Genomic DNA, 10,052 nt, shown 5'->3' with positions numbered 1-10,052 from the left:
CAGAATACAGGTACATTCCCTAGGGAAGGCAGACCTGAGTGAGCACCCAGGATAACAACTGGCAGCAAGAACACAGAGCATGGTAATGGGACATATGGGATTCACATCCAAATTCCACCATGTCCTATGAGTGTTACTTTATTTCTCTGGGCTCCTCACTTTTTTTTTTAATAGACTATCTTTTTTACCAGTTCAGGATTTACAGAAAAGTTGAGCAGACAACATACAGTTCTCTGATACACTTTCCACAGTCAATTTTCTCTATATTAATACCTTCATTCTTGGTATTATAGATCCTTGGGCTTTAACAAATGTATAATGACATACATCCACCATTGCTCTGTCACACAGAATTGTTTCACTGCCCTCAGAATCCTCTATGCTCCACCACATCATCCCTCCTCCCACCCCAACCCCTAGCAACCACTGATCTATTTACTGTCTCCAGTTTTGCCTTTTCCACAATGTCATACAGTTGGAATCATACAGCCCATAGTATTTTCAGGTTGGCTTCTTTCATTTAGCAATACGCATTTAAGTTTCTTTGGTGTTTCCCTGTGACTTGATAGCTCATTTCTCTTTATCACTCAATCAATCTCTCGAATTTTTCTTATCAAATCATAACACATATACATTAAAACCCAATGACTTTTGAGAGTACCCAAATCAATTATGAAAATTACCAGCAGCCCAGCACCCTAGTGCCCCCTCCCAGTTATTACCACATCCCATAAAAATTACCACTATTCTGACCTCTAACATCATAAATTAATTTAGCCAGTCTTTGAAGTTCAAATAAATGGAGTCATCCAGTACATGCTCTTTTATGTCTGTATTTTTTCCCTTTGACATTTAGGTTCATCTGATATCACACTATTTGTTCTTTTTTAAATTGCATTGCATAAATATACCACAATTGATTTGTCCATTTTTTTGTTGGTGAGCAATTTGTGTTATTTCCAGTTTGGGGCTATAACAAATATTGCTGCTATGAATATTCTTATACAGGTCTTTTTGGTGAACATATGCTCGCATTTCATTTGGGTATATACCCGAGTGGAATTTGTGGGCCCCAGTGTATCTGTATTTTTAACTCTAGTAACAATGCCAGTTTGCCAAAGTACTTGTTATCAATTTACGCTCCCATAGCTTCTCATCCTCACCAATACTAATGTTGTCAATATTTTAATTTTAGCCAGTTTAGTCACCTGATGGTTTGAATTTGCATTTCCCTGATGACTAATGAGGTAGAGTACTCTCAGGTCAAGTTCCTTGAGAAAGACGAAGCTGGAGATTTATATGCAGGAAGTTTTAGATAACAGCCTGATGGAGAGTGAGGGTGGCAGTGTTGATATCCCATTGCAGTGGGCATCAGCTGATCCTGTGGGCAGCTCTGGGGCTGACCTGGTCCTTCCAAGTTGTCCTGCCTTGAGGCAAGGGGTCAGGTGTTTATACCCTCTACTGACCAATCACTGGATGTGGGCTGTCTCTGGGAAGGAGTAAGTAACTTTAGGTTCTCTTTTGCCAAAGGCAATTCCCTTAGAGCAATACTCCCAGAAGCTGGGGAATGAGTGCTTTAATCCAAAAAGGGGATCTGGGCTAGGGCACCTGGGTGGTGCAGTTGGTTCAACTCAGGTCCTGATCTCTCAGGGTCATAGATTGGAGCCCCACATCCAGCTGAGCTGAGCTTGAGTTCCTCTGTTCCTCCCCCCCCACCCCTCTCGAAAATCAATCAATCAACCAATCAATCTTTTTTAAGGGGTGGGGGATCTGGGCTGCACACCTTAGTCTCACCTGTAAGCACCTTTTCATATACTTATTGGCTACTTAGAGATCCTCTTTTGTGAAGTAGCTATACAGGTCGTTTGCTAAATTCTTTTTTTCTTGAGTCATCTTTTTCTTTTTTTCATTTTATCTTTTCTTATTTTCTTTTTCTTTTCTTTCTTTTTCTTACTGAATCCTCAGAAGTCTTGGTCTATTTTGAAGATACATCTCATCAGATGTATGTCATACAAAAACATATTAACTTGTCACTCTTCTAATAGTGTTTTTTAATGAATGGAAATTCTTAATGTTAACAAAGTTTCCTCCTTTTTGACAAGTGTTTCTTGTGTTCTGTTTATAAAATCTTTCCATTCCCTAAGGTTATGAAAATGTTCATATATGTTATCTTCTAAAAGCTTTATTGTTCTACTCTTTACATTGGTCTGTGCTCTGTCCAGAATTGATTTTTGTGTATAATGTGTGGTAAGAATCGAATTTATTTTTTCCAGTTGGACATGTAATGAATCTAGTACCGTTTATTATCATCATCATTATTACTCTCTCACGACATTGCAGGGATACCTTCACTATAACCCAGGAGACTGTATATATTTGGGTCCATTTTGGAATTCTCTTCTGTCCTAATTTGTCTGTGTGTCAATCTTTTAATAATTTAATTATTGTGGATCTATACTGAGCCTTCATACCTGATAATACAACTCATTCAACCTTGTTCCTTTTCTTCAAATTGTTTTTGCTATGCATAAGCCCTTCCATTTTCATGTAGATTTTAGATTAAGTTTGTCAATTTTCACCAAGAACACAACTCTGCCTGGATTTCTATAGGAATTATATTGAGTCTATCGATAAATTTTGGGAGAACTTACTCTGTACAGGACAGTTTTCAATCCTTGGACATGGTATATTCTAGGGTATGTTTAATTAGCTTTTCTTTAATATCTCTCAGTAATGTTTTGTAATTTTCAGTGACTAGTTCTTGCATATCTTTTGTTAGATTTTATTCCTAAATATTTTAGTTTTTATGTTATTATAAATGGTATCATTTAAAAATTTCATTTACTAAGTGATTTACAATTGATTTTTGCATGTTGCTCTTATATCTAGTGACCTTGCTGAACTTGCTTATTAATTCTAAATTTATCTGAGTATTCTTTCAGATTTCCCAAGTATATGGAATCTATGAGCAATGACAGTTTCATTTCTTCCTCTCCAATCTTTTTACTTTTTGTTTCTCTTTATTATCTTCAAAAGTGAGAATTAGAAGAAGCATCTATAGAACACTTAACATGGGTATGTAATTCCAGGTTTATTGTGTGAATAAATGAATGAATGTATGAATGGGTCTATGCTTAGGCAAAAATTCATTATTTGTCAGTATAAAATTTGTTTATCCTTATGGATTCGTAAGCTGGAATAAGGATGGGTCAGAATAAAATAAAAAGAACAGGGGATTCCTGGGTGGCTCAGGGGTTTAGCGCCTGCCTTTGGCCCAGGGCGCAGTCCTGGAGTCCCGGGATTGAGTCCCGCATCGGTCTCCTGGCATGGAGCCTGCTTCTCCCTCCTCCTGTGTCTCTGCCTCTCTCTCTCTCTCTCTCTCTGTCTATCATAAATAAATAAATAAATCTTTAAAATAAAATAAAATAATCGTTTAAAAAAAAAAGAACAGGACATGGGGGAAGAGATTAGAAAGTAAGATGAGAGGCATGTGGCTGGCTCAGTTGAGGGGCACCTGGCTGGCTCAGTTGGTAGAGCATATAACTCTTTTTTTTTTTTTAAGATTTATTTATTCATGAGAGAGAGCGAGAGAGAGAGGCAGAGACACAGGCAGAGGGAGAAGCAGGCTCCATGCAGGGAGCCCAACCTGGGACTCGATCACAGATCTCCAGGATCACAACTCAGGCCAAAGGCAGCATTAAACCCCCGAGCCACGTGGGCTGCTCAGGAGCATATGACTCTTGATCTCAGGGTCATGAGTTCAAGCCCCACAACAGGTATAGAGATTACTTTTTTAAAATTTTTAAAATAATAAAAATAAGCAAGATGGAAGGCCATTCCATTAATACATTTAAACAAATATTTATTAAGTAACTACCTAGTGCCAAACTTCCTTCTTAGTCAGAATTTGCCTCTCATGGAATTTACATGTGATCAATTTAAAAATGAAAAACAAGATAATTTAATTTTGTGATTTATCTTTGAAGGAAAGAAGAGGAAGCTCTGGATCTTGAGCACTTCTATGCACTTTAACAAGATTATTACCTCAAGAGTCAATGGGGCAATTGGCCCCAAAGCTTTCAGGAGTATCTGGCCTTGAGACTGATGATCTTTTTTTTTTTTAATTTTTTTTAATTTTTATTTATTTATGATAGTCACACAGAGAGAGAGAGAGAGGCAGAGACACAGGCAGAGGGAGAAGCAGGCTCCATGCACCGGGAGCCCGACGTGGGATTCGATCCCGGGTCTCCAGGATCGCGCCCTGGGCCAAAGGCAGGCGCCAAACCGCTGCACCACCCAGGGATCCCGAGACTGATGATCTTATATATGTCTTTGAGCTCTACCTCTTTGGAATTTGCTGGACTGTCATTGAGGGTTGCTCCAATTCCCAGATGTGAGCTCTTTCTTTTCTGCCTCCAATGGCTCTGGAGGCTGGAGCTCAGAGTTGACCCATCCAGAGCAGACCTCAGATGCTCTGATCAATGTTATACAGGAAAAGTGGAGGTCCCTGGAATGGAAAGAGGAAACAAACAAACCCTGGACAGTCTCCTCTTCCTGTGTTGAGACATCTTCCAACTCTGGGTGAGGTCTCTGAGGTCTTACGTCCTACTCTCCAGGGGAGACCTAACCACTAGTCCCAGAGCTGTCTCCTCTATTTCTGACTCGTAAAATATTCCTGGTAGCCAGATCTGATTAATCAGATTTTATGAGGCCCCCATTATGACATTCAGTAACTTTACCCGTGTTTATGAGTTCCTTACTTATTGATTCCTTACTTATAAAGCACTTTCATTCACATAATCTTGTAAAAATCACAATTCCAACATACAGGTGAGGAAAAAAGGTCCAGAAATGCTCACAGGCCTTCCTAAGGTCCCACCTCTAGTGAACAGGAAGAACGGGACTTCTGACTCTAAACACAGAGTTCTTCACAGTTGGAAGGTGGTATGACAAGAACATAAACCTGGCAGGTGTGTTTGCAAATGGCAAGACTTCCTGGACCCCATGGAGATCTCCTCCAGTTGTGAATAAAGCCATTTTCTAAGGCTCTTGTTCTTCTCTTAGGGGATAGGATTCCAGCCACCAGCTAGGGCTCTTAGCTTTTCTATTTCTTCTGCTTTTCCACCAGATAGTTGGAAGCCAAGAGTGTGAAATCTGGAGGCGTTTCAGTGCTGAGGTGCCCATCATGCTGATGAATGGCCATCTACTTCATCTCCTTGGCTGGATAAGAAGCCAGTTGCCAAGGCAAGCCCATGGGTAGGCACCCCTTCCCAGCTGGCAAGCAGAAATCAGGGCACCCTTTGCCCAGGCTGCAAAGCAGTCTGTCTGCACTGAAGCATCCTGCCTGAACTAATGAGCTGTTGGCGTGGCTGGCCAATTATTTTAGCTCTTTAAAAACCTGCCAAACTCTTTTTTTGCCATGGCATTCCCTTAATGGCCCAGGCCTGAAATCAAATCTCCTGTGTAGAAGGCAGGGCCCTGCCCTAGGACGTTCCCCATCCCTTTCACTGCCTTAGGCCATGGGCCCAGGGGTAGAGCAGAGCCAGGATGTTTTCCCCTGGAGCCTAACTCAGATGAATCTTGGCCAGCTCAGCTCTCCACACCTCAGAGGCCAGAGCCCTAGGAGAAGCTTAGATAGCTTCCTCTGTTCTAGGAGGCCCCCAAGTATTCCTGGTCCAGGATGAAGGCCAAGGCCTGCCACCCGAGTCCTAGAGTACTTGAGAGCTCCCGCCTCTAGAGCAGCCCGACTGTGCAGGGGGCCCGGAGGCCTTCAGGATGGGTGTGTTCCTGACACTATGCCACCTGTACTGTTGTCCCATTCCTCATTGTCAGGTGCCAGCATGGCTCCTTCCCTAGTCATAAGTTGCTGTCAAGAGAGAACCTGAGAAGCCCGGGTCAGAGACATGACCTATCAAAGGGACATGACTGAGTGGGATGCCAGGGAGAAACAATCGTTCTGTAACAGCACATTCTCCACAATGGCATCATTTTACAGCTTTTAAAGTCAACTACTAGACACAATGGTCGTGAGGACTATGCCGGGCACATGCTGGATGGAGCCTGGGGAGGCAGGACTGTGTGAGGCAGAGGCAAATCTGTCCCAGGCCAGCCCCTTAGGACGGAGTGTGCTCTCCACAGCCAGAGACCACGGTGCTGCCTCCTGCCCAGCTCCTCTCCTCTCACTGGCCTGTGCACATCCACCAAGCTCATGGGTGGCCAGGGCGCCCGCTCTGCCACTGCCCTGCAGAATGAGGCCCTGGGAAACCAGTGGGGTGGACAGGGGGCCTGCTTTCCCCCTGTCCTACAAAATGAGGCCCTGGAGGAGTGAAAGCATCCCACCTGGAGTGCGGTCGCAGGGCCCAAGGAATGGCTGTTGGTCACTCTGCCTTCTCCCCTGCTCCTTCCCAGCTCATACCCCAGCCATCCTGGTTCTCCTCAGCTGCTTTCTCCCCACTTCCTCTTCTCTGCTTTCTCTCCTTTCTTTCCTCTTTCTGTTCCTGTCCCTCACCTCCCTTCCTTCTGCTCCTCCTCCTCTTCCAGGAGGAAGGCCCCAAGGCCCTCGGCTTCCACAGCAGGCCTGGCAGTGCCATTTTGCTCTCTCCCTGCTCTTTCCTCCCAGCCCAGAGGAGACATGGACTACAGGTGCGGAGCCGCTCTTCCTGGGGTGGCCTTTCTTTCTTGAGATCCGACTGTACAGGAGGGCAGGAGGTTGCCTGCGTGTCAGGTGGGCCGCGGAAATAAGAGATGGGTGCAGGGGCAGTACTGAGCCCCAGTTCGGAGCCCTGGCCGCCAGCTTGCAGATGCCCCTGTGAATCACCCTCTGTCTCTGTGACTCAGATAAGCTATTCCAAGCCTCTACTGGCTCCTCTGTAAAATCACATGTTAGCCTCGTTGAGGTGGTGCACTTGGTACAGTGCTGCTCGCAGGGAGCTCTCACGACGTGTCAGCATCCATGATGGTGATGATGAAGCACCAGGTGTGAATCCTCCTCTCAGGTAGTTTTCCATCCAGAAAGGGAGGTAACACAGCAATTCATGGTAGACACAGAAATCAGGAAGGCATGATAAAGAACTCTGGTGGGGGGCCGGGATGAGGTAGAAACTCCCTCTCCTTGGGATGATGAGGGCAGGAGTGAGACGTGTGCTCCCTGTCCCCAGTTCTCCTCTCAACCTATTCATTCCAGCTCCCATCCCTACCATCCCAATGAGACTATTCTTGCCAAGGTCACTAATGGCTCCCCACAATGTTCAATCCAATGTTTATCTTTCTTGACTCCCTTTACCTCGAAGCATTTTCTTTACTTGGCTTCTAGATACCACCCTCTCCTGGTTGTCGTCCTATCTCATGAAGTGCCCCCTTGTCATCAGCCTTTTCTACTTCCTCCCCAGCTCCCTGATTGCCCTCTGCTGAAGTACCCCAGGACCCTGACTTGAACCTCCTCACTTTTTTTTTGAAGCTAGTATTTGTTTATTGTAACATTAAAAGGATTTTAACTGTAGTAAAACATATATAGCATAAAATTTGCCATCTTAATCATCTTTAAGTATACAGTTAAGTACAGTCACACTCATGGTGTCATATAAGCAATCTCTAGAACTCTTTTCATCTTGCAGATCTAAAACTCTATACCCCTTAAACAACAACTCTCCATTCCTCTACCCAGACCCAGGCAACCCACCATTCCACCTTCTGTCTCTATGGATTGGACTACTTTAGGTACCTCATATATATAAGTGGAATTGTACCGTATTTGTCTTTTTGTGACTGGCTTATATTACTTCACATAATGTCCTGTAGGTTCAACCATGTTATAGCATGTAACAAGATCTTCTTCCCTTTTTAGGCTGAATAATATTCCACTTTATATATATTCTATACTTTATTTACCCATTCATTCATCGATGGACACTGGGGTTGTTTCGCCCTCATGATTATTGGAAATGTTACTATGAACATGGGTATGTGAATATCTCTTCCAGACCTGGCTTTCCTTTGGGTATAGACCCAGAAGTGGGGTTGGTGATCATATGGTACACCTCTTCACTTTTCTCTCTACACCTCTGTGATCTCATCCAGTCTCATGATTTGAAATATGTTTGCCAATAACTTCCAACTTTACATCTCCAGCTTAGACTTCTCCCCTAAGTTCTTGACCTAAATAGCCAACAGTGTACTTATATCACCATCTGGATATCCAGTAGGCATTGAGAACTTATTTCCCCAAACTCGATCTTCCACAAGTCTTCTCCACCTCATTTAATCCATCTGTTCCATCAAAACACTTAGAGTCTTCTTGACTCATGCTCTCTCTCACATATCACATCCTTCTGGCTCTCCTTCAAGATAAATTCAGATTCTGACCACTTCCCATTACCACGACTGCTACTGTCATGATCCAAGCCATCATCCCCTCTGACCTGGATTATTAGCAGGCCATGGCCTGCTAACAGGTTTCTCTGCTTCCATATTTGCCCCTCTTCCAAGTCTATTCTCCAGGCAACAGCCAAAATGATCTTCTTTAAAGATTTTTAAGTCAGATTACATCCGTCCTATCCTTAAAACTTTTCAATGGCTTCTCACCTCCCTCAAGGAAATGCCAAAGGGCTTTTCTGACCAACGAACTCAAAATGATCTGGCTCCCATTAGCTCTGTGAGCTCATCTCTTACTAACCTCCCCTTGGGTATTAGTTATCTATGACTGCATAATAAATTACCTCCAAACTTAGTGGCTTAGCAGAGGAAACATGTATTATCTCACAGTTTCCAGTCAGGAGGCAGGATGCGGTGGAGGTACATCCGAGGGCTCTGGGCCTCTCACAGGGCTGCAATCAAAGTATTGACTGGAAATGTAGTTGTCTCGAGGTTCACCTGGGTGAGAACCCACTTCCAAGCTCACTCACCTTGAAGTCAGCAAGACTCTGTTCCTTGTGGGCTATGGGCCTGAGGGCCTCAGCTGCTCACTGGCTATTGGCCGCAGGCCCTTTGGTCTTCTGTATTGTGCAGGCCTCTCCATAAGGCAGCTCACAACATGCCAGGTGCACACAAATGAGACAATAGGAGGAGGCGCGCAAGGCAGAAGGCAGAGTCTTTTGGTAAACTATGCCCAGAAATGACAGCCCATCAATTTTGCTGTATTATATCTGCTGGAAGCAAATCACTAGGTCCAGCCCACACTCAAGGGCAGTGAATTATACTAAAGCATGAATCCCAGGAGGCAGAGGTCACTGGGAGCCACCGTGAAAGCTGCCCACCACACCCTGCTCCTTCATCCGCACCAGCCTCCTTGTTCTTCAACACACCAGACGGGCCAACACACCAGCTGGTCCTCAGACTGGAATGCACTTCCCACATGGCTCACTCAACTCCCTCAAGTCTTCACTCGCTCACTTGTTCAGATGTCATCTCTTCAGTGAGGCTTTGTCTGACTGCCTAATTCAAAATTGCAGTTCTCCACAGTTCCTACTGCCTCTCCCTGCTTTGATTTTCTCCACAGCACTTAGTACTTTTTAAAAAATTGTATTTATTTATTCATAAGAGACATACAGAGAGACAGAGACAGGCAGAGGGAGAAGAAGGCTCCCTGCGGGGACCCTGATACGGGACTCGATCGCAGGACCCCAGGATCACACCCTGAGCCAGAGGCAGATGCTTAACCACTGAGCCACCCAGGCATCCCAACCTTGACACCTTCTAACCCTCTACTATCCTGTTCGTCTGCCTCCATTGGAATACAAGCTCCTGAGGGCAGGGATTTTTGTTCATGTGTTTCACTGCTATAGCCCCAGTACCCAGAACAATGTCTGGTATATCATAGGTGCTCAATAAATGCATGAATCCTATAGGCCTATGATTTTCCACTTTTCAGCATGTAATCCTTTCTTCAAAAAATATTGTAGGGGACTCCACTATATCAAACACAGAAAAGCAAAGCAGCTCTCCTGTACTAGGCAGTAGGGACACACAGCCCTGCTCCATCTATTATGCTGATACTCCCCTTTGGTGGCAGGGAGAGGGCTCACAGGGCACCAGGCTTCCCTAGGAGCACTGTGGGG

Source organism: Nyctereutes procyonoides, unplaced genomic scaffold (assembly GCF_905146905.1).
Source record: "Nyctereutes procyonoides isolate TBG_1078 unplaced genomic scaffold, NYPRO_anot_genome, whole genome shotgun sequence".
Taxonomy (NCBI): domain Eukaryota; kingdom Metazoa; phylum Chordata; class Mammalia; order Carnivora; family Canidae; genus Nyctereutes; species Nyctereutes procyonoides.
Note: the sequence above shows the minus strand (reverse complement) of the source record.